This window comes from Oncorhynchus keta, chromosome 28, assembly GCF_023373465.1.
Source record: "Oncorhynchus keta strain PuntledgeMale-10-30-2019 chromosome 28, Oket_V2, whole genome shotgun sequence".
In the NCBI taxonomy this organism is placed as follows: Eukaryota; Metazoa; Chordata; class Actinopteri; order Salmoniformes; family Salmonidae; genus Oncorhynchus; species Oncorhynchus keta.
The window spans coordinates 9995863-10023174 of NC_068448.1; positions in this window are offsets into that span (position 1 = coordinate 9995863).

Consider the following 27312-nt stretch of genomic DNA (forward strand, 5'->3'; position numbering starts at 1 on the left):
CATGGCCTATTTATTTCCTTAACTTACCTCATTTGCACTCGCTGTATATAGACTTTTTGTTTTATTTTGTTCTACTGTATTATTGACTGTATCTTTTGTTTATTCCATGAGTAACTCTGTGTTGTTGTGTGTCGAACTGCTATGCTTCATCTTGGCCAGGTCGCAATTGCAAAAACTAGCCTACCTCGTTAAATAAAGGTGAAATTAAAAATAATAACACAAAATAATAACACACACACTCTAACACACATTATTTGTTTTATTGTATAGTTTGTACTATAATTATTTTGTATTTATGTTGTTGTTGTATTGTTTGTATATCATTGTATTTTAATGTGTGTGACTGTCCTTGTCTCTTCAAATAAAATGATATTGGTCATATGTTTTGCAGATGTTAATGCAAGTGTAGCGAAATGCTTGTGCTTTTAGTTCCAACAATGCAGTAATATCTAACAAGTAATCTAACCAATTCACAACAACTACCTTATACACACAAATGTAAAGGGATGAATAATAATATGTACATATAAATACATGGATGAGCGATGGCAGTGCAGCATAGGAAAGATCAGTAGATGGTATAGAATACAGTATATACATATGAGATGAGTAATGTAGGATATGTAAACATTATTAAAGTGCTGTTATTTAAAGTGACTAGTGATACCTTTATTGAGTCCATTTATTAAAGTGGGCAGAGATTTGAGTCTATGTTGGCAGCAACCTCACTATGTCAGTGATGGCTGTTTAACAGGATGATGGCCGTGAGATAGAAGCTGTTTTTCAGTTTCTCGGTCCCAGCTTTGATGTACATGTACTGACCTCGTCTTCTCGATGATAATGGGGTGAACAGGCAGTAGCTCAGGTGGTTGTTGTCCTTGATGATCTTTTTGGCCTTCCTGTGACATGTGGTGCTGTTGATGTCCTGGAGGGCAGGTAGTTTGCCCCCGGTGATGCGTTGTGCCGACCGCACTACCCTCTGGAGGGCCTTGCGGTTGAGGGCGTTGCAGTTGCCGTACCAGGCGGTGATACTGCCCGACAGGATGCTCTCAATTGTGCATCTGTAAAACTTTGTGAGTGTTTTAGGTGGCAAGCCAAATTTCTTCAGCCTCCTGAGGTTGAAGAGGCGCTGTTGCGCCTTCTTCACTACGCAGTCTGTGTGGGTGGACCATGTTTGTTGTGGAACCCAGGAAGAGTAGCTGCCGATTCTGCAAAAGCTAATGGAGATCAAATTTATAATTTTTATTTTCAGTTTTGTACACCATCTTCAAACACAATATTTTTGGGAATTTACAAGATTTTTCACAGCGTTTTTCAATCGTAAAATTATTCTTTACACTATAGGCTACATTCCTTGTCTGAAATTAGGCAAAAATAAAATTAATTTTAGCAACCAGGCAATAGCGGAGCGATTTCTGCATATTGTGCCTTAAATATTGGTGTTTTTTGTGGGACAGTGGTTGACATTAGGGAACCACTGGGACGGTGGTTGACATTAGGGAACCACTGGGAGGGTGGTTGACATTAGGGAACCACTGGAACGGTGGTTGACATTAGGGAACCACTGGGAGGGTGGTTGACATTAGGGAACCACTGGGAGGGTGGTTGACATTAGGGAACCACTGGGACGGTGGTTGACATTAGGGAACCACTAAGAGGGCGGTTGACTTTAGGGAACCACTGGGAGGGTGGTTGACATTAGGGAACCACTGGGAGGGTGTGGTTGACATTAGGGAACCACTGGGACGGTGGTTGACATTTGGGAACCACTGGGACGGTGGTTGACATTAGGGAACCACTAAGAGGGCGGTTGACTTTAGGGAACCACTGGGAGGGTGGTTGACATTAGGGAACCACTGGGAGGGTGGTTGACATTAGGGAACCACTGGGAGGGTGGTTGACACTAGGGAACCACTAAGAGGGTGGTTGACATTAGGGAACCACTGGGACGGTGGTTGACATTAGGGAACCACTGGGAGGGTGGTTGACATTAGGGAATCACTGGGAGGGTGGTTGACATTAGGGAACCACTGGGAGGGTGGTTGACATTAGGGAACCACTGGGAGGGTGGTTGACATTAGGGAACCGCTGGGAGGGTGGTTGACATTAGGGAACCGCTGGGAGGGTGGTTGACATTAGGGAACCGCTGGGAGGGTGGTTGACATTAGGGAAACGCTGGGAGGGTGCTTGACATTAGGGAACCACTGGGAGGGTGGTTGACATTAGGGAACCACTGAGACGGTGGTTGACATTAGGGAACCACTAAGAGGGTGGTTGACTTTAGGGAACCACTGGGACGGTGTGGTTGACATTAGGGAACCACTCGGAGGGTGGTTGAGAAGTTCACCACACTATTCTCAAGTAATTCTTCTTCCTCCACAGACTGTGACTTCATTGGTCTGAGTCGATGATATTCAGGAAGGATACTTTTGACTAACTAGCAACAATATCGAGCCGCAACGGGTGTCCTTTCGATTGTCCCATTGACCCCTTGTTTTCTGCTGCTGTTTGTCTGATGTCTGGAAATGTAGCGTTTCTCAGAGAGAGCCAGGCCCAGTTCAAAGGGGCACGAGTGAAGAGTTCAGCTATTTGCCACTAATCCGCATTGTTGCACGCCTCTGCGCTTCCAGGCATCTGCTGGGCACACAAGCCACTGAGAGGGAGGAAGGCTGCAGACAACAGTTTGTGTGTATGTGTGTGTTTTGTACGATCTTAAAAAAAAGGGTTCCAAAAGGGTTTTTCGGCTGTCCCCATAGGAGAGCCATTTTTGGTTCCAAATAAAACCCTTTTTGGTTCCAGATAGAACCCTTTTTGGTTACAAATAGAACCATTTTTGGCTCTAGGTTGAACCCTTTTGGGGTCCATGTAGAACCCTCTGTGGAAAGGGTTTTACCTGGAACCAATACATGTTCTTTAAAGGGTTCTCCTATGAGGACAGCAGAAGAACCCTTTTAGGTTGTAGATAGCACCGTACATTACTGCCAGTGTTTCTTTCTAAAGGCCCCCCCCCCAACCACCCCAACCATCCAAAACATCCCAACCATCCCAAACATCCAAACCATCCAAACCATCCAAACCATCCCAACCATCCCAACCATCCCAACCATCCCAACCATCCCAAACATCCAAACCACCCCAACCACCCCAACCATTCCAACCATCCCAACCATCCCAACCATCCAAACCATCCAAACCATCCAAACCACCCCAACCATTCCAACCATCCCAACCATCCCAACCATCCCAACCATCCAAACCATTCAAACCATCCAAAACATCCCAAACATCCAAACCATCCAAACCATCCAAACCATCCCAACCATCCAAACCATCCCAACCATCCAAACCATCCAAACCATCCAAACCACCCCAACCATTCCAACCATCCAAACCATTCCAACCATCCAAACCACCCCAACCATTCCAACCATCCAAACCATTCCAACCATCCAAACCACCCCAACCATTCCAACCATCCCAACCATCCCAACCATTCCAACCATCCAAACCATCCCAACCATTCCAACCATCCAAACCACCCCAACCATTCCAACCATCCAAACCACCCCAACCATCCAAACCATCCAAACCACCCCAACCATTCCAACCATCCCAACCATCCCAACCATCCCAACCATCCCAACCATCCCAACCATCCCAACCATTCCAACCATCCAAACCACCCCAACCATTCCAACCATCCCAACCATCCCAACCATCCCAACCATTCCAACCATCCCAACCATCCCAACCATTCCAACCATTCCAACCATCCCAACCATCCCAACCATTCCAACCATCCAAACCATCCCAACCATCCAAACCATCCCAACCATCCAAACCATCCAAACCATCCAAACCACATCCCAACCATCCCAATCCCATCCAAACCATCCAAACCATCCCAACCATCCCAACCATCCAAACCATCCCAAACATCCAAACCACCCCAAACCACCATCCAAACCATTCCAACCATCCCAACCATCCCAACCATCCAAACCATTCCAACCATCCAAACCACCCCAACCATCCCAACCATCCCAACCATCCCAACCATCCCAACCAAACCATTCAAACCATCCAAACCATCCCAAACATTCCAAACCATCCAAACCACCCCAACCATCCCAACCATCCAAACCATCCCAACCATCCAAACCATCCAAACCATCCAAACCATTCCAACCATCCCAACCATCCAAACCATTCCAACCATCCAAACCATCCCAACCATTCCAACCATCCAAACCATTCCAACCATCCCAAATCCCACCATCCCAACCATTCCAACCATCCCAACCATCCCAACCATTCCAACCATCCAAACCATCCCAACCATTCCAACCATCCAAACCACCCCAACCATTCCAACCATACAAACCACCCCAACCATCCAAACCATCCAAACCACCCCAACCATTCCAACCATCCCAACCATCCCAACCATCCCAACCATTCCAACCATCCCAACCATCCCAACCATTCCAACCATCCAAACCACCCCAACCATTCCAACCATCCCAACCATCCCAACCATCCCAACCATTCCAACCATCCCAACCATCCCAACCATCCCAACCATTCCAACCATCCCAACCATCCCAACCATTCCAACCATCCAAACCATCCCAACCATCCAAACCATCCCAACCATCCAAACCATCCAAACCATCCAAACCACCCCAACCATCCCAACCATCCAAACCCTGCCTGCTGACATGAACACAGTGTGAATGTGAAAGACATTGCATTGGCTCCATCTCATTCAGCTGAGTTCTGAAACACACAGCAACAGTGTGGTGTCTTAAAGCAATCCATTCACCAACCTGCCCCTTCCAGCCTCCCCTCCATGGTCTATAAAAGACCAGTCCCATATCTCTACTGGCCCTGTAGCCCCACAGATCATTGTGTTTTGAAGAGTGATGGCCGGTGCCAAATTCTCTCCTCTGAGGCACAGGTTTGACACATATTCAGATGTATGACACCCCTTTGAGCTCTCTCCAACTCTGAACAGACCCCCATCCTGCCAACCCACCCCACCTCTCCACCAACCCACCTCCCTCTAGTCATTCCCTGTGGGGGGGGATGCCACAACCAGCCACCGCTCTCTGCCAATTGTCCTTGTTCGGGTCATGGCCATGCTGGATGCCAATCTGTCACAGCCTGGGGTTTTTGGCCAGCTGAGACTACTGTCCCTAAAAAACATTGGCAGACCCTTTTCTCCCCTCCTCCTTCTCCTCCTCCTCTCCCCGCTCCTCTATCTTAATTGAATACCAGGAAAGCCCTGTGTGGAGGCATTGTGAATAATGTGATTTATGTGATTTATCACTACAATTTGCATAATGGGATTAATAGGTTGCCTCCCTGTGTATTCAAGGGCAGTGGTTGAGGCGGTGGATCGGTTGGACTGGCACCCACCCCTGATCAAAGGTTTGATATAGCGTGGTGGCCCCTGGGAGCCACACAGCTAAGGGGGCCTTACTGGGCGGGAAGAGACCGGACTCTCATTCTTGAGTGTGCAGTACGACAGTCAGGTGAAATTATATGGTCATTTATTAACTTTGTCCATCTCACAGATGGGCTGCGTTACTGTGTTGCTGCGTTACTGTGTTGCTGCGTTACTGTGTTGCTGCGTTACTGTGTTGCTGCGTTACTGTGTTGCTGCGTTAAATTCTACAGTGCAATACAGTGGTGGCTCGGGTGATCAGAACGTCTACTGCCAACTATACTCTTACAAACAAGGTTCAAAAAGGGTTCTTTGGCTGTCCCCATAGGATAACCCTTTTTGGTTTCAGGTAAAAATAACTTTTGGTTCCAAGTAGAACCCTCTGTGTAAAGGGTTGTACATGGAACCCAAAACGGTTCTACTTGGAACCAAAAAGGGTTCTACTTGAAACCAACCAGGTTTCCTCAAAGGGTTCTCCTATAGGGACTGCCGAATCACCTTTTTAAGGTTTTAGATAGCACCTTATTTTGAAAGACTGTACAGCCTTGAGATGTTTCAATATCTGACAATTATGGAGTACAATTCTTAGGGCCCCCACCTTTCTGTGGCCGTTAGAATGATCTAGAACGATTGTGTACACTATATGGCGATATAGTCCCTGGGCCGACAAGCTTTCTTATTACTACATGTAGTCTATGTGGTCCAGTGTGGCTCAGTTTTAACTCTTGCAATGCCAGGGTTGTGGGTTCAATTGCCATTGCGACCAGTTAAAAAATGTATGTAGTCACTACTGTAAGTTGTTCTGGATAAGAGTGTCTGCTAAATGACTAGAATGTCAGACCTCATTTTCCTTCCATTTTGTTTGGTTTCCTTCTCTCTTTCTGTGTTTTCATTCTTTGATTTCTTAATGTCTCTGTCCACTTTTTCGTTCTTGCACTCGTTCTCTTTTATGGATGTCGGTCCAACTTCTCCACAGAGACGGTGCATAAATCTCTCTTCTAGTGATTCGGTTCCTGCTTGTTGCAGCATACCCCATTGTTAAAGCGGAGGCATGGATCCAACCCCAGCTGTTGGCCTAGAATACACAGTTGGTTCCAGCAGTACTGTACAAACTTAACCCTGTATGTGTAGGTGCTGTGCTACACCTCACCAAAATGCTGCTATTTGCGTTGATTTAGTTCAGGGTTTCTTGATTCCAGCCCTGGTGATCAACAATGGTGGATTTTGTTGTTCGTACCCGGCACGAACACATCAGACATAGCTATTGAAAGGCTTCATGATAAGTTGATTAGTTGAAGCGGGTGTGTAAGTGCTAGGCAATAAAAAATATCACCCCTGTGAGTCTCTTGTCAAGAATGACCCTGGTTAAGTCATTCCATATGTGGACAAACCCAACACATCTACATTCTACCCAGTGGTGGCAAAAGTACCCAATTGTCATACTTGAGTAAAAGTAAAGATACCTTAATAGAAATTACTCATGTAAAAGTTAAATTCACCCAGTAAAGTACTACCTGAGTAAAAGTATTTGGTTTTAAATATACTTCAGTATAAAAAGTAAATGTAATTGCTAAAATATACTTAAGTATCAAAAGTAAAACTAATCGAAAAATCCATATATTAAGCAAACCGAATGCCACCATTTTCTTATATTTTTCATTGACGGATATCTAGGGGCACACTCCAACACTCAGACATAATTTACAGATATCTAGGGGCACACTCCAACACTCAGACATCATTTACAGATATCTAGGGGCACACTCCAACACTCAGACATCATTTACAGATAGCTAGGGGCACACTCCAACACTCAGACATCATTTACAGATATCTAGGGGCACACTCCAACACTCAGACATCATTTACAGATAGCTAGGGGCACACTCCAACACTCAGACATCATTTACAGATATCTAGGGGCACACTCCAACACTCAGACATCATTTACAGATAGCTAGGGGCACACTCCAACACTCAGACATCATTTACAGATAGCTAGGGGCACACTCCAACACTCAGACATCATTTACAGATATCTAGGGGCACACTCCAACACTCAGACATCATTTACAGATAGCTAGGGGCACACTCCAACACTCAGACATCATTTACAGATATCTAGGGGCACACAACAACACTCAGACATCATTTACAGATAGCTAGGGGCACACTCCAACACTCAGACATCATTTACAGATAGACATAATTTACAGATAGGGGCACACTCCAACACTCAGACATCATTTTATCAGATAGACATCATTTAGGGGCACACTCCAACACTCAGACATCATTTACAGATATCTAGGGGCACACTCCAACACTCAGACATCATTTACAGATAGCTAGGGGCACACTCCAACACTCAGACATCATTTACAGATAGCTAGGGGCACACTCCAACACTCAGACATCATTTACAGATATCTAGGGGCACACAACAACACTCAGACATAATTTACAGATATCTAGGGGCACACTACAACACAGACATAATTTACAGATATCTAGGGGCACACTACAACACTCAGACATAATTTACAGATATCTAGGGGCACACTACAACACTCAGACATAATTTACAGATATCTAGGGGCACACTCCAACACTCAGACATAATTTACAGATATCTAGGGGCACACTACAACACTCAGACATAATTTACAGATATCTAGGGGCACACTACAACACTCAGACATAATTTACAGATATCTAGGGGCACACTCCAACACTCAGACATAATTTACAGATATCTAGGGGCACACTCCAACACTCAGACATAATTTACAGATATCTAGGGGCACACTCCAACACTCAGACATCATTTACAGATATCTAGGGGCACACTACAACACTCAGACATAATTTACAGATATCTAGGGGCACACTCCAACACTCAGACATAATTTACAGATATCTAGGGGCACACTCCAACACTCAGACATAATTTACAGATATCTAGGGGCACACTCCAACACTCAGACATAATTTACAGATATCTAGGGGCACACTACAACACTCAGACATAATTTACAGATATCTAGGGGCACACTACAACACAGACATCATTTACAGATATCTAGGGCACACTCCAACAATCAGACATAATTTACAGATATCTAGGGGCACACTCCAACACTCAGACATCATTTACAGATATCTAGGGGCACACTCCAACACTCAGACATCATTTACAGATATCTAGGGGCACACTCCAACACTCAGACATAATTTACAGATATCTAGGGGCACACTCCAACACTCAGACATAATTTACAGATATCTAGGGGCACACTCCAACACTCAGACATAATTTACAGATATCTAGGGGCACACTACAACACTCAGACATAATTTACAGATATCTAGGGGCACACTACAACACTCAGACATAATTTACAGATATCTAGGGGCACACTACAACACTCAGACATAATTTACAGATATCTAGGGGCACACAACAACAATCAGACATAATTTACAGATATCTAGGGGCACACTACAACACTCAGACATAATTTACAAACGAACGATGTGCGTTTAGTGAGTCCGTCAGACCAGAGGCAGTAGGGATGACAAAGGATATTCTCTTAATAAGTGTGTGAATTTGACCATTTTCCTGTCGTGCTAAGCATTCAAAATGCAATGAGTAATTTTGCGTGTCAGAGAAAATGTCAGTAAAAATGACATTATTGTCTTTAAGAATGTAGTGAAGTAAAAAAATAAAAGTTAAGTACAGCTACACCAAAAAGCAACTTAAGTAGTACTTTAAAGTATTTTTACTTCATTACTTTACACCACAGCACCTCAGCAGTACTGTGCCACGGTACTAATGTAAAGGACGTCATGCTGCTTGCTAAGTGGGTACAACTTCCTCCCAATTCAGCACATCCCTGACGCGAACTGAGGACTGCCCTACTGAAGCGTCTTACCAGTTGGCGCCACGTGAAAAGCTAGCTATTTGCTAGCGCAAGCGGGGACACTTCAGAGTAAGTATCACACATCCCCATGTGCTACACATGCAGAACCCACATGTTAGTTATTCTGAATGGAAGCAGTTGGACGGCATCCATGAATCCCAATGTGATTGGGGCTAGTTGTGACGATTCGCGTTTCAACTGTGGAATGTGTAATGTGTCCACACGCATTGTGTAGGTATGCCACAGAGCCCCTGCATGTGTAATGTGTCCACACACATTGTGTAGGTATGCCACGGAGCCCCTGCATGTAATGGATCCACACACATTGTGTAGGTATGCCACAGAGCCCCTGCATGTGTAATGGATCCACACACATTGTGTAGGTATGCCACAGAGCCCCTGCATGTGTAATGGATTACATTGTGTAGGTATGCCACAGAGCCCCTGCATGTGTAATGGATCCACACACATTGTGTAGGTATGCCACAGAGCCCCTGCATGTGTAATGTGTCCACACACATTGTGTAGGTATGCCACAGAGCCCCTGCATGTGTAATGGATCCACACACATTGTGTAGGTATGCCACAGAGCCCCTGCATGTGTAATGGATCCACACACATTGTGTAGGTATGCCACAGAGCCCCTGCATGTGTAATGGATCCACACACATTGTGTAGGTATGCCACAGAGCCCCTGCATGTGTAATGTGTCCACACACATTGTGTAGGTATGCCACAGAGCCCCTGCATGTGTAATGGATCCACACACATTGTGTAGGTATGCCACAGAGCCCCTGCAGTAATGTGTCCACACACATTGTGTAGGTATGCGGAGCCCCTGCATGTGTAATGTGTCCACACACATTGTGTAGGTATGCCACAGAGCCCCTGCATGTGTAATGGATCCACACATAGGTATGCCACAGAGCCCCTGCAGTAATGGATCCACACACATTGTGTAGGTATGCTACAGAGCCCCTGCATGTGTAATGGATCCACACACATTGTGTAGGTATGCCAGAGCCCCTGCATGTGTAATGTGTCATACACATTGTGTAGGTATGCCACAGAGCCCCTGCATGTGTAATGGATCCACACACATTGTGTAGGTATGCCACGGAGCCCCTGCATGTGTAATGTGTCCACACACATTGTGTAGGTATGCCACGGAGCCCCTGCATGTGTAATGTGTCCACACACATTGTGTAGGTATGCCACAGAGCCCCTGCATGTGTAATGGATCCACACACATTGTGTAGGTATGCCACGGAGCCCCTGCATGTGTAATGGATCCACACACATTGTGTAGGTATGCCACGGAGCCCCTGCATGTGTAATGTGTCCACACACATTGTGTAGGTATGCCACGGAGCCCCTGCATGTGTAATGTGTCCACACACATTGTGTAGGTATGCCACAGAGCCCCTGCATGTGTAATGGATCCACACACATTGTGTAGGTATGCCACAGAGCCCCTGCATGTGTAATGTGTCATACACATTGTGTAGGTATGCCACAGAGCCCCTGCATGTGTAATGTGTCATACACATTGTGTAGGTATGCCACGGAGCCCCTGCATGTAATGGATCCACACACATTGTGTAGGTATGCCACAGAGCCCCTGCATGTGTAATGGATCCACACACATTGTGTAGGTATGCCACGGAGCCCCTGCATGTGTAATGGATCCACACACATTGTGTAGGTATGCCACGGAGCCCCTGCATGTGTAATGTGTCCACACACATTGTGTAGGTATGCCACAGAGCCCCTGCATGTGTAATGGATCCACACACATTGTGTAGGTATGCCACAGAGCCCCTGCATGTGTAATGGATCCACACACATTGTGTAGGTATGCCACAGAGCCCCTGCATGTGTAATGGATCCACACACATTGTGTAGGTATGCCACAGAGCCCCTGCATGTGTAATGTGTCCACACACATTGTGTAGGTATGCCACAGAGCCCCTGCATGTGTAATGGATCACACACATTGTGTAGGTATGCCACAGAGCCCCTGCATGTGTAATGGATCCACACACATTGTGTAGGTATGCCACAGAGCCCCTGCATGTGTAATGGATCCACACACATTGTGTAGGTATGCCACAGAGCCCCTGCATGTGTAATGTGTCCACACACATTGTGTAGGTATGCCACAGAGCCCCTGCATGTGTAATGGATCCACACACATTGTGTACATGCCACAGAGCCCTGCATGTGTAATGTGTCCACACACATTGTGTAGGTATGCCACGGAGCCCTGCATGTGTAATGTGTCCACACACATTGTGTAGGTATGCCACAGAGCCCCTGCATGTGTAATGGATCCACACACATTGTGTAGGTATGCCACAGAGCCCCTGCATGTGTAATGGATCCACACACATTGTGTAGGTATGCTACAGAGCCCCTGCATGTGTAATGGATCCACACACATTGTGTAGGTATGCCACGGAGCCCCTGCATGTGTAATGTGTCATACACATTGTGTAGGTATGCCACAGAGCCCCTGCATGTGTAATGGATCCACACACATTGTGTAGGTATGCCACAGAGCCCCTGCATGTGTAATGTGTCCACACACATTGTGTAGGTATGCCACAGAGCCCCTGCATGTGTAATGTGTCCACACACATTGTGTAGGTATGCCACAGAGCCCCTGCATGTGTAATGGATCCACACACATTGTGTAGGTATGCCACAGAGCCCCTGCATGTGTAATGGATCCACACACATTGTGTAGGTATGCCACGGAGCCCCTGCATGTGTAATGTGTCCACACACATTGTGTAGGTATGCCACGGAGCCCCTGCATGTGTAATGTGTCCACACACATTGTGTAGGTATGCCACAGAGCCCCTGCATGTGTAATGGATCCACACACATTGTGTAGGTATGCCACAGAGCCCCTGCATGTGTAATGTGTCATACACATTGTGTAGGTATGCCACAGAGCCCCTGCATGTGTAATGTGTCATACACATTGTGTAGGTATGCCACGGAGCCCCTGCATGTGTAATGGATCCACACACATTGTGTAGGTATGACAGAGCCCCTGCATGTGTAATGGATCCACACACATTGTGTAGGTATGCCACAGAGCCCCTGCATGTGTAATGGATCCATACACATTGTGTAGGTATGCTACAGAGCCCCTGCATGTGTAATGTGTCCACACACATTGTGTAGGTATGCCACAGAGCCCCTGCATGTGTAATGGATCCACACACATTGTGTAGGTATGCCACAGAGCCCCTGCATGTGTAATGGATCCACACACATTGTGTAGGTATGCCACGGAGCCCCTGCATGTGTAATGGATCCACACACATTGTGTAGGTATGCTACAGAGCCCCTGCATGTGTAATGGATCCACACACATTGTGTAGGTATGCCACAGAGCCCCTGCATGTGTAATGGATCCACACACATTGTGTAGGTATGCTACAGAGCCCCTGCATGTGTAATGGATCCACACACATTGTGTAGGTATGCCACAGAGCCCCTGCATGTGTAATGTGTCCACACACATTGTGTAGGTATGCCACGGAGCCCCTGCATGTGTAATGGATCCACACACATTGTGTAGGTATGCCACAGAGCCCCTGCATGTGTAATGTGTCCACACACATTGTGTAGGTATGCCACAGAGCCCCTGCATGTGTAATGGATCCACACACATTGTGTAGGTATGCCACAGAGCCCCTGCATGTGTAATGGATCCACACACATTGTGTAGGTATGCCACAGAGCCCCTGCATGTGTAATGGATCCACACACATTGTGTAGGTATGCCACGGAGCCCCTGCATGTGTAATGTGTCCACACACATTGTGTAGGTATGCCACGGAGCCCCTGCATGTGTAATGGATCCACACACATTGTGTAGGTATGCCACAGAGCCCCTGCATGTGTAATGGATCCACACACATTGTGTAGGTATGCCACGGAGCCCCTGCATGTGTAATGGATCCACACACATTGTGTAGGTATGCCACAGAGCCCCTGCATGTGTAATGTGTCCACACACATTGTGTAGGTATGCCACAGAGCCCCTGCATGTGTAATGGATCCACACACATTGTGTAGGTATGCCACAGAGCCCCTGCATGTGTAATGTGTCCACACACATTGTGTAGGTATGCCACGGAGCCCCTGCATGTGTAATGTGTCCACACACATTGTGTAGGTATGCCACAGAGCCCCTGCATGTGTAATGGATCCACACACATTGTGTAGGTATGCCACAGAGCCCCTGCATGTGTAATGGATCCCACACATTGTGTAGGTATGCTACAGAGCCCCTGCATGTGTAATGGATCCACACACATTGTGTAGGTATGCCACGGAGCCCCTGCATGTGTAATGTGTCATACACATTGTGTAGGTATGCCACAGAGCCCCTGCATGTGTAATGGATCCACACATTGTGTAGGTATGCCACAGAGCCCCTGCATGTGTAATGTGTCCACACACATTGTGTAGGTATGCCACAGAGCCCCTGCATGTGTAATGTGTCCACACACATTGTGTAGGTATGCCACAGAGCCCCTGCATGTGTAATGGATCCACACACATTGTGTAGGTATGCCACAGAGCCCCTGCATGTGTAATGGATCCACACACATTGTGTAGGTATGCCACGGAGCCCCTGCATGTGTAATGTGTCCACACACATTGTGTAGGTATGCCACGGAGCCCCTGCATGTGTAATGTGTCCACACACATTGTGTAGGTATGCCACAGAGCCCCTGCATGTGTAATGGATCCACACACATTGTGTAGGTATGCCACAGAGCCCCTGCATGTGTAATGTGTCATACACATTGTGTAGGTATGCCACAGAGCCCCTGCATGTGTAATGTGTCATACACATTGTGTAGGTATGCCACGGAGCCCCTGCATGTGTAATGGATCCACACACATTGTGTAGGTATGCTACAGAGCCCCTGCATGTGTAATGGATCCACACACATTGTGTAGGTATGCCCAGAGCCCCTGCATGTGTAATGGATCCATACACATTGTGTAGGTATGCTACAGAGCCCCTGCATGTGTAATGTGTCCACACACATTGTGTAGGTATGCCACAGAGCCCCTGCATGTGTAATGGATCCATACACATTGTGTAGGTATGCAGAGCCCCCTGCATGTGTAATGGATCCACACACATTGTGTAGGTATGCTACAGAGCCCCTGCATGTGTAATGGATCCACACACATTGTGTAGGTATGCCACAGAGCCCCTGCATGTGTAATGGATCCATACACATTGTGTAGGTATGCTACAGAGCCCCTGCATGTGTAATGTGTCCACACACATTGTGTAGGTATGCTACAGAGCCCCTGCATGTGTAATGTGTCCACACACATTGTGTAGGTATGCTACAGAGCCCCCTGCATGTGTAATGGATCCACCACATTGTGTAGGTATGCCACAGAGCCCCTGCATGTGTAATGGATCCATACACATTGTGTAGGTATGCTACAGAGCCCCAGCATGTGTAATGGATCCACACACATTGTGTAGGTATGCCACAGAGCCCCTGCATGTGTAATGGATCCACACACATTGTGTAGGTATGCCCGGAGCCCCTGCATGTGTAATGGATCCACACACATTGTGTAGGTATGCTACAGAGCCCCTGCATGTGTAATGGATCCACACACATTGTGTAGGTATGCCACAGAGCCCCTGCATGTGTAATGGATCCACACACATTGTGTAGGTATGCCACAGAGCCCCTGCATGTGTAATGGATCCACACACAGGAATGCTACAGAGCCCCTGCATGTGTAATGGATCCACACACATTGTGTAGGTATGCCACAGAGCCCCTGCATGTGTAATGTGTCCACACACATTGTGTAGGTATGCCACGGAGCCCCTGCATGTGTAATGGATCCACACACATTGTGTAGGTATGCTACAGAGCCCCTGCATGTGTAATGGATCCATACACATTGTGTAGGTATGCTACAGAGCCCCTGCATGTGTAATGGATCCACACACATTGTGTAGGTATGCCACAGAGCCCCTGCATGTGTAATGGATCCACACACATTGTGTAGGTATGCTACAGAGCCCCTGCATGTGTAATGGATCCATACGCATTGTGTAGGTATGCCACGGAGCCCCTGCATGTGTAATGGATCCACACACATTGTGTAGGTATGCCACAGAGCCCCTGCATATGTAATGGATCCACACACATTGTGTAGGTATGCCACAGAGCCCCTGCATGTGTAATGTGTCATACACATTGTGTAGGTATGCCACAGAGCCCCTGCATGTGTAATGGATCCACACACATTGTGTAGGTATGCCACGGAGCCCCTGCATGTGTAATGTGTCCACACACATTGTGTAGGTATGCCACGGAGCGCCATTGTAGCCATCTTCTCCTATGTTCTCAGATCAAGGAACCACTGAATGCCTGGAAGATCTCCCACAATCCCTGGAGGCTTGTTTAAGCTCTGGGTTCCTGGTGTGACACCCCTAATTTAATTACATTCCTGCTTTCTCCCTCTTTGCTCTGTCGGGTCTGTCTGCTCCATGCTCTGGCTACCAGCCCCGCATCCCATTAACATTAAAATACACAGGGACACACCCACAGAGACACACCCACAGAGACACACCCACAGAGACCCCCCCCCCACACACACACAGAGACAGGGCGCTCCCCACACAAACACTCACAGAGACAGCCCCACCACACCACACCACACACACACACACACACACACACACACACACACACACACACACACACACACACACACACACACACACACACACACACACACACACACACCACAAACACACACACACATAGAGACAGGGCCCTCACACACCCACACACACACAGAGACAGGCCCCCCACACACACACACAGAGACAGGGCCCCCCCCCACACACACACACACAGAGACAGCCCCCACACACACACACAGAGACCTCCCCCAACACACACACACACACACGAGACAGTGCCCCCCAAACAATAAACAGAGACAAGGCCCTCCCCCCCACACACACAGAGAGACAGTGCCCCCCAAACAATACACAGAGACAAGGCCCTCCCCCCCCACACACACACATAGAGACAGTGCCCTCCCCCCACACACACAGAGACAGCCCCCCATACACTCAGGAACACACACACACAAAGACAGAGGCACACACATACACACTCACAGAGACAGCCCCCCATACACTCAGGAACACACACACAGAGAGAGACAGCCCCCCATACACTCAGGAACACACACACAGAGACAGAGGCACACACACACTCCCTGCCAAGGAGCAGTTGGAGAAAAACACTAGGTGGCAGCGGTCATCCTTCTTGTAGGCATGTAGCCGACACATCCCCCTCCAAATCCCCTCCCCCATCTCCTTCCACATCCCCCTCCACATCCCCATTCTCATCCCCCTCCAAATCCCCATTCTCATCCCCTCCAAATCCCCCTCCCCCATCTCCTTCCACATCTGTCCACACCCCCTCCACACCCCCCTCCCCACCTCCCTCCACATCCCCATTCTCATCCCCCTCCACATCCCCCTCCCCATTCTCCACATCCCCATTCTCATCCCCTCCACATACAATCTCCACATCCCTATTCTCATTCTCATCCCCCTCCCCCTCCCCATTCTCCACATCCCCCTCCCCATTCTCCACATCCCCATTCTCATCCCCCTCCACATACAATCTCCACATCCCCATTCTCATTCTCATCCCCCTCCACATCCCCCTCCCCATTCTCCACATCCCCCTCCCCATTCTCCACATCCCCATTCTCATCCCCCTCCACATACAATCTCCACATCCCCATTCTCATTCTCATCCCCCTCCACATCCCCATTCTCATTCTCATCCCCCTCCACATCCCCATTCTCATTCTCATCCCCTCCACATCCCCATTCTCATTCTCATCCCCTCCACATCCCCATTTTCATCCCCCTCCACATCCCCATTCTCATTCTCATCCCCCTCCACATCCCCATTCTCATTCTCATCCCCCTCCACATCCCCATTTTCATCTCCCTCCACATCCCCGTTCTCCCCAACCTCCTCCACATCCCCTTTCACATCCACGTCCCCCTCCGCTTCCCCATCCCCCTCCCCACCCCCAGACTCTCTCCAGTCACCAGGAATATAAGACCTTCATTACTACCCCAGTCTCTCCTCCCCTCCACCCCCCCCCTCCCCACCCCCAGACTCTCTCCAGTCACCAGGAATATAAGACCTTCATTACTACCCCAGTCTCTCCTCCCTCCACACCCCCTCCACATCCCCATCCCCCTCCCCACCCCCAGACTCTCTCCAGTCACCAGGAATATAAGACCTTCATTACTATCCCAGTCTCTCCTCCCCTCCACACCCCCCTCCACATCCCTATCCCCCTCCCCACCCCCAGACTCTCTCCAGTCACCAGGAATATAAGACCTTCATTACTACCCCAGTCTCTCCTCCCGTCCACACCCCTCCACACCCCCAGACTCTCTCCAGTCACCAGGAATATAAGACCTTCATTACTACCCCAGTCTCTCCTCCTCTCCACACCCCCTCCACATCCCCATCCCCCTCCCCACCCCCAGACTCTCTCCAGTCACCAGGAATATAAGACCTTCATTACTACCCCAGTCTCTCCTCCCCTCCACACCCCCCTCCACATCCCCATCCCCCTCCCCACCCCCAGACTCTCTCCAGTCACCAGGAATATAAGACCTTCATTACTACCCCAGTCTCTCCTCCCCTCCACACCCCCCTCCACATCCCCATCCCCTCCCCACCCCCAGACTCTCTCCAGTCACCAGGAATATAAGACCTTCATTACTACCCCAGTCTCTCCTCCCCTCCACACCCCCCTCCACATCCCCATCCCCTCCCCACCCCCAGACTCTCTCCAGTCACCAGGAATATAAGACCTTCATTACTACCCCAGTCTCTCCTCCCCTCTCTGTTCCTCTTTCCCCCGTTGCTCTGCACTGCACTGCGGTTGCGGTGTTCGCCTCAAGTCTGGCGTTTGGGGTGCGGGGCTCCTCGGAGAGTCTTCCCTTGTTATTATCCTTAAACAAGCAATTACAGCCTAGTCCCCAAGTGGAGAAAATAGAGGGGGCACACCCAGAACAAACTGCTGTGTTTTCTAGACAGACAAATAAAACCTTCTCTGGGAGTCGTTTTGTTGCTCCTCATGCTGCTTCTGGCCAGATGATTTGAAGAAGTACTCGACAGTTTAAAAAAAAGCGACTAATTTAATTTACGGAGCATCCGAAAACAACATAGTAGTAGTGCAATGTTTACGATTCTGGTTACAAAACATCTTTCTGTTTTACAACAAAAAACATGTCAGTCATTTTCTCGCCATCTGTTATTTTTAGGGGGGTGGACACTAAGCTAAATTAGCAGGGAGGGAAGCCTTACAGGGGGGCAACGAGTTAGAGTGTCTATGTTATGTAGTTAAGGAAATACACGTCGCTACCTTTCTGTGTGGATGCGTGTACTCAATGTAAGTCGTATAACCGGTACGTTTGAGAGGAAAGTGGGAGATGACTGGGGATTAGTGGTGACCTCAAGGGTGCCACTCGGTTTAGGTGGGTATGTATTCCTCTGTTCTGTATCCTGCCTGGAGAGTGGTTTAGGTGGGTATGTATTCCTCTGTCCTGTTTCCTGCCTGGAGAGTGGTTTAGATGGGTATGTATTCCTCTGTCCTGTATCCTGCCTGCCTGGAGAGTGGTTTAGGTGGGTATGTATTCCTCTGTCCTGTATCCTGCCTGGAGAGTGGTTTAGGTGGGTATGTATTCCTCTGTCCTGTATCCTGCCTGCCTGGAGAGTGGTTTAGGTGGGTATGTATTCCTCTGTCCTGTATCCTGCCTGGAGTGGTTTAGGTGGGTATGTATTCCTCTGTTCTGTATCCTGCCTGGAGAGTGGTTTAGGTGGGTATGTATTCCTCTGTCCTGTTTCCTGCCTGGAGAGTGGTTTAGGTGGGTATGTATTCCTCTGTCCTGTATCCTGCCTGGAGAGTGGTTTAGGTGGGTATGTATTCCTCTGTCCTGTTTCCTGCCTGGAGAGTGGTTTAGATGGGTATGTATTCCTCTGTCCTGTATCCTGCCTGCCTGGAGAGTGGTTTAGGTGGGTATGTATTCCTCTGTCCTGTATCCTGCCTGGAGAGTGGTTTAGGTGGGTATGTATTCCTCTGTCCTGTATCCTGCCTGGAGAGTGGTTTAGGTGGGTATGTATTCCTCTGTCCTGTATCCTGCCTGGAGAGTGGTTTAGGTGGGTATGTATTCCTCTGTCCTGTATCCTGCCTGCCTGGAGAGTGGTTTAGATGGGTATGTATTCCTCTGTCCTGTATCCTGCCTGGAGAGTGGTTTAGGTGGGTATGTATTCCTCTGTCCTGTATCCTGCCTGGAGAGTGGTTTAGATGGGTATGTATTCCTCTGTCCTGTATCCTGCCTGGAGAGTGGTTTAGGTGGGTATGTATTCCTCTGTCCTGTATCCTGCCTGCCTGGAGAGTGGTTTAGGTGGGTATGTATTCCTCTGTTCTGTATCCTGCCTGCCTGGAGAGTGGTTTAGGTGGGTCTGTATTCCTCTGTTCTGTATCCTGCCTGCCTGGAGAGTGGTTTAGGTGGGTATGTATTCCTCTGTCCTGTATCCTGCCTGGAGAGTGGTTTAGGTGGATATGTATTCCTCTGTCCTGTTTCCTGCCTGGAGAGTGGTTTAGGTGGGTATGTATTCCTCTGTCCTGTATCCTGCCTGCCTGGAGAGTGGTTTAGGTGGGTATGTATTCCTCTGTCCTGTATCCTGCCTGCCTGGAGAGTGGTTTAGGTGGGTATGTATTCCTCTGTCCTGTATCCTGCCTGGAGAGTGGTTTAGGTGGGTATGTATTCCTCTGTCCTGTATCCTGCCTGCCTGGAGAGTGGTTTAGGTGGGTATGTATTCCTCTGTCCTGTTTCCTGCCTGCCTGGAGAGTGGTTTAGGTGGGTATGTATTCCTCTGTCCTGTATCCTGCCTGCCTGGAGAGTGGTTTAGGTGGGTATGTATTCCTCTGTTCTGTATCCTGCCTGCCTGGAGAGTGGTTTAGGTGGGTATGTATTCCTCTGTCCTGTATCCTGCCTGGAGAGTGGTTTAGGTGGGTATGTATTCCTCTGTCCTGTATCCTGCCTGCCTGGAGAGTGGTTTAGGTGGGTATGTATTCCTCTGTCCTGTATCCTGCCTGCCTGGAGAGTGGTTTAGGTGGGTATGTATTCCTCTGTCCTGTATCCTGCCTGGAGAGTGGTTTAGGTGGGTATGTATTCCTCTGTCCTGTATCCTGCCTGGAGAGTGGTTTAGGTGGGTATGTATTCCTCTGTTCTGTATCCTGCCTGCCTGGAGAGAGGTTTAGGTGGGTATGTATTCCTCTGTTCTGTATCCTGCCTGGAGAGTGGTTTAGGTGGGTATGTATTCCTCTGTCCTGTATCCTGCCTGGAGAGTGGTTTAGGTGGGTATGTATTCCTCTGTCCTGTATCCTGCCTGGAGAGTGGTTTAGGTGGGTATGTATTCCTCTGTCCTGTATCCTGCCTGGAGAGTGGTTTAGGTGGGTATGTATTCCTCTGTCCTGTATCCTGCCTGGAGAGTGGTTTAGATGGGTATGTATTCCTCTGTCCTGTATCCTGCCTGGAGAGTGGTTTAGGTGGGTATGTATTCCTCTGTCCTGTATCCTGCCTGCCTGGAGAGTGGTTTAGGTGGGTATGTATTCCTCTGTCCTGTATCCTGCCTGGAGAGTGGTTTAGGTGGGTATGTATTCCTCTGTTCTGTATCCTGCCTGCCTGGAGAGTGGTTTAGGTGGGTATGTATTCCTCTGTTCTGTATCCTGCCTGGAGAGTGGTTTAGGTGGGTATGTATTCCTCTGTCCTGTATCCTGCCTGGAGAGTGGTTTAGGTGGGTATGTATTCCTCTGTCCTGTATCCTGCCTGGAGAGTGGTTTAGGTGGGTATGTATTCCTCTGTTCTGTATCCTGCCTGCCTGGAGAGTGGTTTAGGTGGGTATGTATTCCTCTGTCCTGTATCCTGCCTGCCTGGAGAGTGGTTTAGGTGGGTATGTATTCCTCTGTTCTGTATCCTGCCTGCCTGGAGAGTGGTTTAGGTGGGTATGTATTCCTCTGTCCTGTATCCTGCCTGCCTGGAGAGTGGTTTAGGTGGGTATGTATTCCTCTGTCCTGTATCCTGCCTGCCTGGAGAGTGGTTTGGGTGGGTATGTATTCCTCTGTCCTGTATCCTGCCTGGAGAGTGGTTTAGGTGGGTATGTATTCCTCTGTTCTGTATCCTGCCTGCCTGGAGAGTGGTTTAGGTGGGTATGTATTCCTCTGTTCTGTATCCTGCCTGGAGAGTGGTTTAGGTGGGTATGTATTCCTCTGTCCTGTATCCTGCCTGGAGAGTGGTTTAGGTGGGTATGTATTCCTCTGTTCTGTATCCTGCCTGGAGAGAGTGGTTTAGGTGGGTATGTATTCCTCTGTCCTGTATCCTGCCTGCCTGGAGAGTGGTTTAGGTGGGTATGTATTCCTCTGTCCTGTATCCTGCCTGGAGAGTGGTTTAGGTGGGTATGTATTCCTCTGTTCTGTATCCTGCCTGCCTGGAGAGTGGTTTAGGTGGGTATGTATTCCTCTGTCCTGTATCCTGCCTGGAGAGTGGTTTAGGTGGGTATGTATTCCTCTGTCCTGTATCCTGCCTGGAGAGTGGTTTAGGTGGGTATGTATTCCTCTGTTCTGTATCCTGCCTGCCTGGAGAGTGGTTTAGGTGGGTATGTATTCCTCTGTTCTGTATCCTGCCTGCCTGGAGAGTGGTTTAGGTGGGTATGTATTCCTCTGTCCTGTATCCTGCCTGCCTGGAGAGTGGTTTAGGTGGGTATGTATTCCTCTGTCCTGTATCCTGCCTGGAGAGTGGTTTAGGTGGGTATGTATTCCTCTGTCCTGTATCCTGCCTGCCTGGAGAGTGGTTTAGGTGGGTATGTATTCCTCTGTCCTGTATCCTGCCTGCCTGGAGAGTGGTTTAGGTGGGTATGTATTCCTCTGTCCTGTATCCTGCCTGCCTGGAGAGTGGTTTAGGTGGGTATGTATTCCTCTGTCCTGTATCCTGCCTGCCTGGAGAGTGGTTTAGGTGGGTCTGTATTCCTCTGTTCTGTATCCTGCCTGCCTGGAGAGTGGTTTAGGTGGGTATGTATTCCTCTGTCCTGTATCCTGCCTGCCTGGAGAGTGGTTTAGGTGGGTATGTATTCCTCTGTTCTGTATCCTGCCTGCCTGGAGAGTGGTTTAGGTGGGTATGTATTCCTCTGTCCTGTATCCTGCCTGCCTGGAGAGTGGTTTAGGTGGGTATGTATTCCTCTGTCCTGTATCCTGCCTGCCTGGAGAGTGGTTTAGGTGGGTCTGTATTCCTCTGTCCTGTATCCTGCCTGGAGAGTGGTTTAGGTGGGTATGTATTCCTCTGTTCTGTATCCTGCCTGCCTGGAGAGTGGTTTAGGTGGGTATGTATTCCTCTGTTCTGTATCCTGCCTGGAGAGTGGTTTAGGTGGGTATGTATTCCTCTGTCCTGTATCCTGCCTGCCTGGAGAGTGGTTTAGGTGGGTATGTATTCCTCTGTTCTGTATCCTGCCTGCCTGGAGAGTGGTTTAGGTGGGTATTTATTCCTCTGTTCTGTATCCTGCCTGCCTGGAGAGTGGTTTAGGTGGGTATGTATTCCTCTGTCCTGTATCCTGCCTGCCTGGAGAGTGGTTTAGGTGGGTATGTATTCCTCTGTCCTGTATCCTGCCTGGAGAGTGGTTTAGGTGGGTATGTATTCCTCTGTCCTGTATCCTGCCTGCCTGGAGAGTGGTTTAGGTGGGTATGTATTCCTCTGTCCTGTATCCTGCCTGCCTGGAGAGTGGTTTAGGTGGGTATGTATTCCTCTGTCCTGTATCCTGCCTGGAGAGTGGTTTAGGTGGGTATGTATTCCTCTGTCCTGTATCCTGCCTGCCTGGAGAGTGGTTTAGGTGGGTATGTATTCCTCTGTCCTGTATCCTGCCTGCCTGGAGAGTGGTTTAGGTGGGTATGTATTCCTCTGTCCTGTATCCTGCCTGCCTGGAGAGTGGTTTAGGTGGGTATGTATTCCTCTGTCCTGTATCCTGCCTGCCTGGAGAGTGGTTTAGGTGGGTATGTATTCCTCTGTCCTGTATCCTGCCTGCCTGGAGAGTGGTTTAGGTGGGTCTGTATTCCTCTGTTCTGTATCCTGCCTGCCTGGAGAGTGGTTTAGGTGGGTATGTATTCCTCTGTCCTGTATCCTGCCTGCCTGGAGAGTGGTTTAGGTGGGTATGTATTCCTCTGTTCTGTATCCTGCCTGCCTGGAGAGTGGTTTAGGTGGGTATGTATTCCTCTGTCCTGTATCCTGCCTGCCTGGAGAGTGGTTTAGGTGGGTATGTATTCCTCTGTCCTGTATCCTGCCTGCCTGGAGAGTGGTTTAGGTGGGTCTGTATTCCTCTGTCCTGTATCCTGCCTGGAGAGTGGTTTAGGTGGGTATGTATTCCTCTGTCCTGTATCCTGCCTGCCTGGAGAGTGGTTTAGGTGGGTATGTATTCCTCTGTCCTGTATCCTGCCTGGAGAGTGGTTTAGGTGGGTATGTATTCCTCTGTCCTGTATCCTGCCTGCCTGGAGAGTGGTTTAGGTGGTCCTCTGTCCTGTATCCTGCCTGCCTGGAGAGTGGTTTAGGTGGGTATGTATTCCTCTGTCCTGTATCCTGCCTGGAGAGTGGTTTAGGTGGGTATGTATTCCTCTGTCCTGTATCCTGCCTGCCTGGAGAGTGGTTTAGGTGGGTATGTATTCCTCTGTCCTGTATCCTGCCTGCCTGGAGAGTGGTTTAGGTGGGTCTGTATTCCTCTGTTCTGTATCCTGCCTGCCTGGAGAGTGGTTTAGGTGGGTATGTATTCCTCTGTCCTGTATCCTGCCTGCCTGGAGAGTGGTTTAGGTGGGTATGTATTCCTCTGTTCTGTATCCTGCCTGCCTGGAGAGTGGTTTAGGTGGGTATGTATTCCTCTGTCCTGTATCCTGCCTGCCTGGAGAGTGGTTTAGGTGGGTATGTATTCCTCTGTCCTGTATCCTGCCTGCCTGGAGAGTGGTTTAGGTGGGTCTGTATTCCTCTGTCCTGTATCCTGCCTGGAGAGTGGTTTAGGTGGGTATGTATTCCTCTGTTCTGTATCCTGCCTGCCTGGAGAGTGGTTTAGGTGGGTATGTATTCCTCTGTTCTGTATCCTGCCTGGAGAGTGGTTTAGGTGGGTATGTATTCCTCTGTCCTGTATCCTGCCTGCCTGGAGAGTGGTTTAGGTGGGTATGTATTCCTCTGTCCTGTATCCTGCCTGCCTGGAGAGTGGTTTAGGTGGGTATGTATTCCTCTGTCCTGTATCCTGCCTGCCTGGAGAGTGGTTTAGGTGGGTATGTATTCCTCTGTCCTGTATCCTGCCTGCCTGGAGAGTGGTTTAGGTGGGTATGTATTCCTCTGTCCTGTATCCTGCCTGGAGAGTGGTTTAGGTGGGTATGTATTCCTCTGTCCTGTATCCTGCCTGCCTGGAGAGTGGTTTAGGTGGGTATGTATTCCTCTGTCCTGTATCCTGCCTGCCTGGAGAGTGGTTTAGGTGGGTATGTATTCCTCTGTCCTGTATCCTGCCTGCCTGGAGAGTGGTTTAGGTGGGTATGTATTCCTCTGTCCTGTATCCTGCCTGCCTGGAGAGTGGTTTAGGTGGGTATGTATTCCTCTGTCCTGTATCCTGCCTGCCTGGAGAGTGGTTTAGGTGGGTATGTATTCCTCTGTCCTGTATCCTGCCTGCCTGGAGAGTGGTTTAGGTGGGTATGTATTCCTCTGTCCTGTATCCTGCCTGCCTGGAGAGTGGTTTAGATGGATATGTATTCCTCTGTTCTGTATCCTGCCTGGAGAGTGGTTTAGGTGGGTATGTATTCCTCTGTTCTGTATCCTGCCTGCCTGGAGAGTGGTTTAGGTGGGTATGTATTCCTCTGTCCTGTATCCTGCCTGCCTGGAGAGTGGTTTAGGTGGGTATGTATTCCTCTGTCCTGTATCCTGCCTGCCTGGAGAGTGGTTTAGGTGGGTCTGTATTCCTCTGTCCTGTATCCTGCCTGGAGAGTGGTTTAGGTGGGTATGTATTCCTCTGTTCTGTATCCTGCCTGGAGAGTGGTTTAGGTGGGTATGTATTCCTCTGTTCTGTATCCTGCCTGGAGAGTGGTTTAGGTGGGTATGTATTCCTCTGTCCTGTATCCTGCCTGCCTGGAGAGTGGTTTAGATGGATATGTATTCCTCTGTTCTGTATCCTGCCTGGAGAGTGGTTTAGGTGGGTATGTATTCCTCTGTTCTGTATCCTGCCTGGAGAGTGGTTTAGGTGGGTATGTATTCCTCTGTTCTGTATCCTGCCTGCCTGGAGAGTGGTTTAGGTGGGTATGTATTCCTCTGTCCTGTATCCTGCCTGCCTGGAGAGTGGTTTAGGTGGGTCTGTATTCCTCTGTCCTGTATCCTGCCTGCCTGGAGAGTGGTTTAGGTGGGTATGTATTCCTCTGTCCTGTATCCTGCCTGCCTGGAGAGTGGTTTAGGTGGGTATGTATTCCTCTGTCCTGTATCCTGCCTGCCTGGAGAGTGGTTTAGGTGGGTATGTATTCCTCTGTCCTGTATCCTGCCTGGAGAGTGGTTTAGGTGGGTATGTATTCCTCTGTCCTGTATCCTGCCTGCCTGGAGAGTGGTTTAGGTGGGTATGTATTCCTCTGTCCTGTATCCTGCCTGCCTGGAGAGTGGTTTAGGTGGGTATGTATTCCTCTGTCCTGTATCCTGCCTGCCTGGAGAGTGGTTTAGGTGGGTATGTATTCCTCTGTCCTGTATCCTGCCTGCCTGGAGAGTGGTTTAGGTGGGTATGTATTCCTCTGTCCTGTATCCTGCCTGCCTGGAGAGTGGTTTAGGTGGGTATGTATTCCTCTGTCCTGTATCCTGCCTGCCTGGAGAGTGGTTTAGGTGGGTATGTATTCCTCTGTCCTGTATCCTGCCTGCCTGGAGAGTGGTTTAGATGGATATGTATTCCTCTGTTCTGTATCCTGCCTGGAGAGTGGTTTAGGTGGGTATGTATTCCTCTGTTCTGTATCCTGCCTGGAGAGTGGTTTAGGTGGGTATGTATTCCTCTGTTCTGTATCCTGCCTGCCTGGAGAGTGGTTTAGGTGGGTATGTATTCCTCTGTCCTGTATCCTGCCTGCCTGGAGAGTGGTTTAGGTGGGTCTGTATTCCTCTGTCCTGTATCCTGCCTGGAGAGTGGTTTAGGTGGGTATGTATTCCTCTGTCCTGTATCCTGCCTGCCTGGAGAGTGGTTTAGGTGGGTCTGTATTCCTCTGTTCTGTATCCTGCCTGCCTGGAGAGTGGTTTAGGTGGGTCTGTATTCCTCTGTCCTGTATCCTGCCTGGAGAGTGGTTTAGGTGGGTATGTATTCCTCTGTTCTGTATCCTGCCTGGAGAGTGGTTTAGGTGGGTATGTATTCCTCTGTTCTGTATCCTGCCTGCCTGGAGAGTGGTTTAGGTGGGTATGTATTCCTCTGTCCTGTATCCTGCCTGCCTGGAGAGTGGTTTAGATGGGTATGTATTCCTCTGTCCTGTATCCTGCCTGCCTGGAGAGTGGTTTAGGTGGGTATGTATTCCTGTTCTGTATCCTGCCTGGAGAGTGGTTTAGGTGGGTATGTATTCCTCTGTCCTGTATCCTGCCTGCCTGGAGAGTGGTTTAGGTGGGTATGTATTCCTCTGTCCTGTATCCTGCCTGGAGAGTGGTTTAGGTGGGTATGTATTCCTCTGTTCTGTATCCTGCCTGCCTGGAGAGTGGTTTAGGTGGGTATGTATTCCTCTGTCCTGTTTCCTGCCTGGAGAGTGGTTTAGGTGGGTATGTATTCCTCT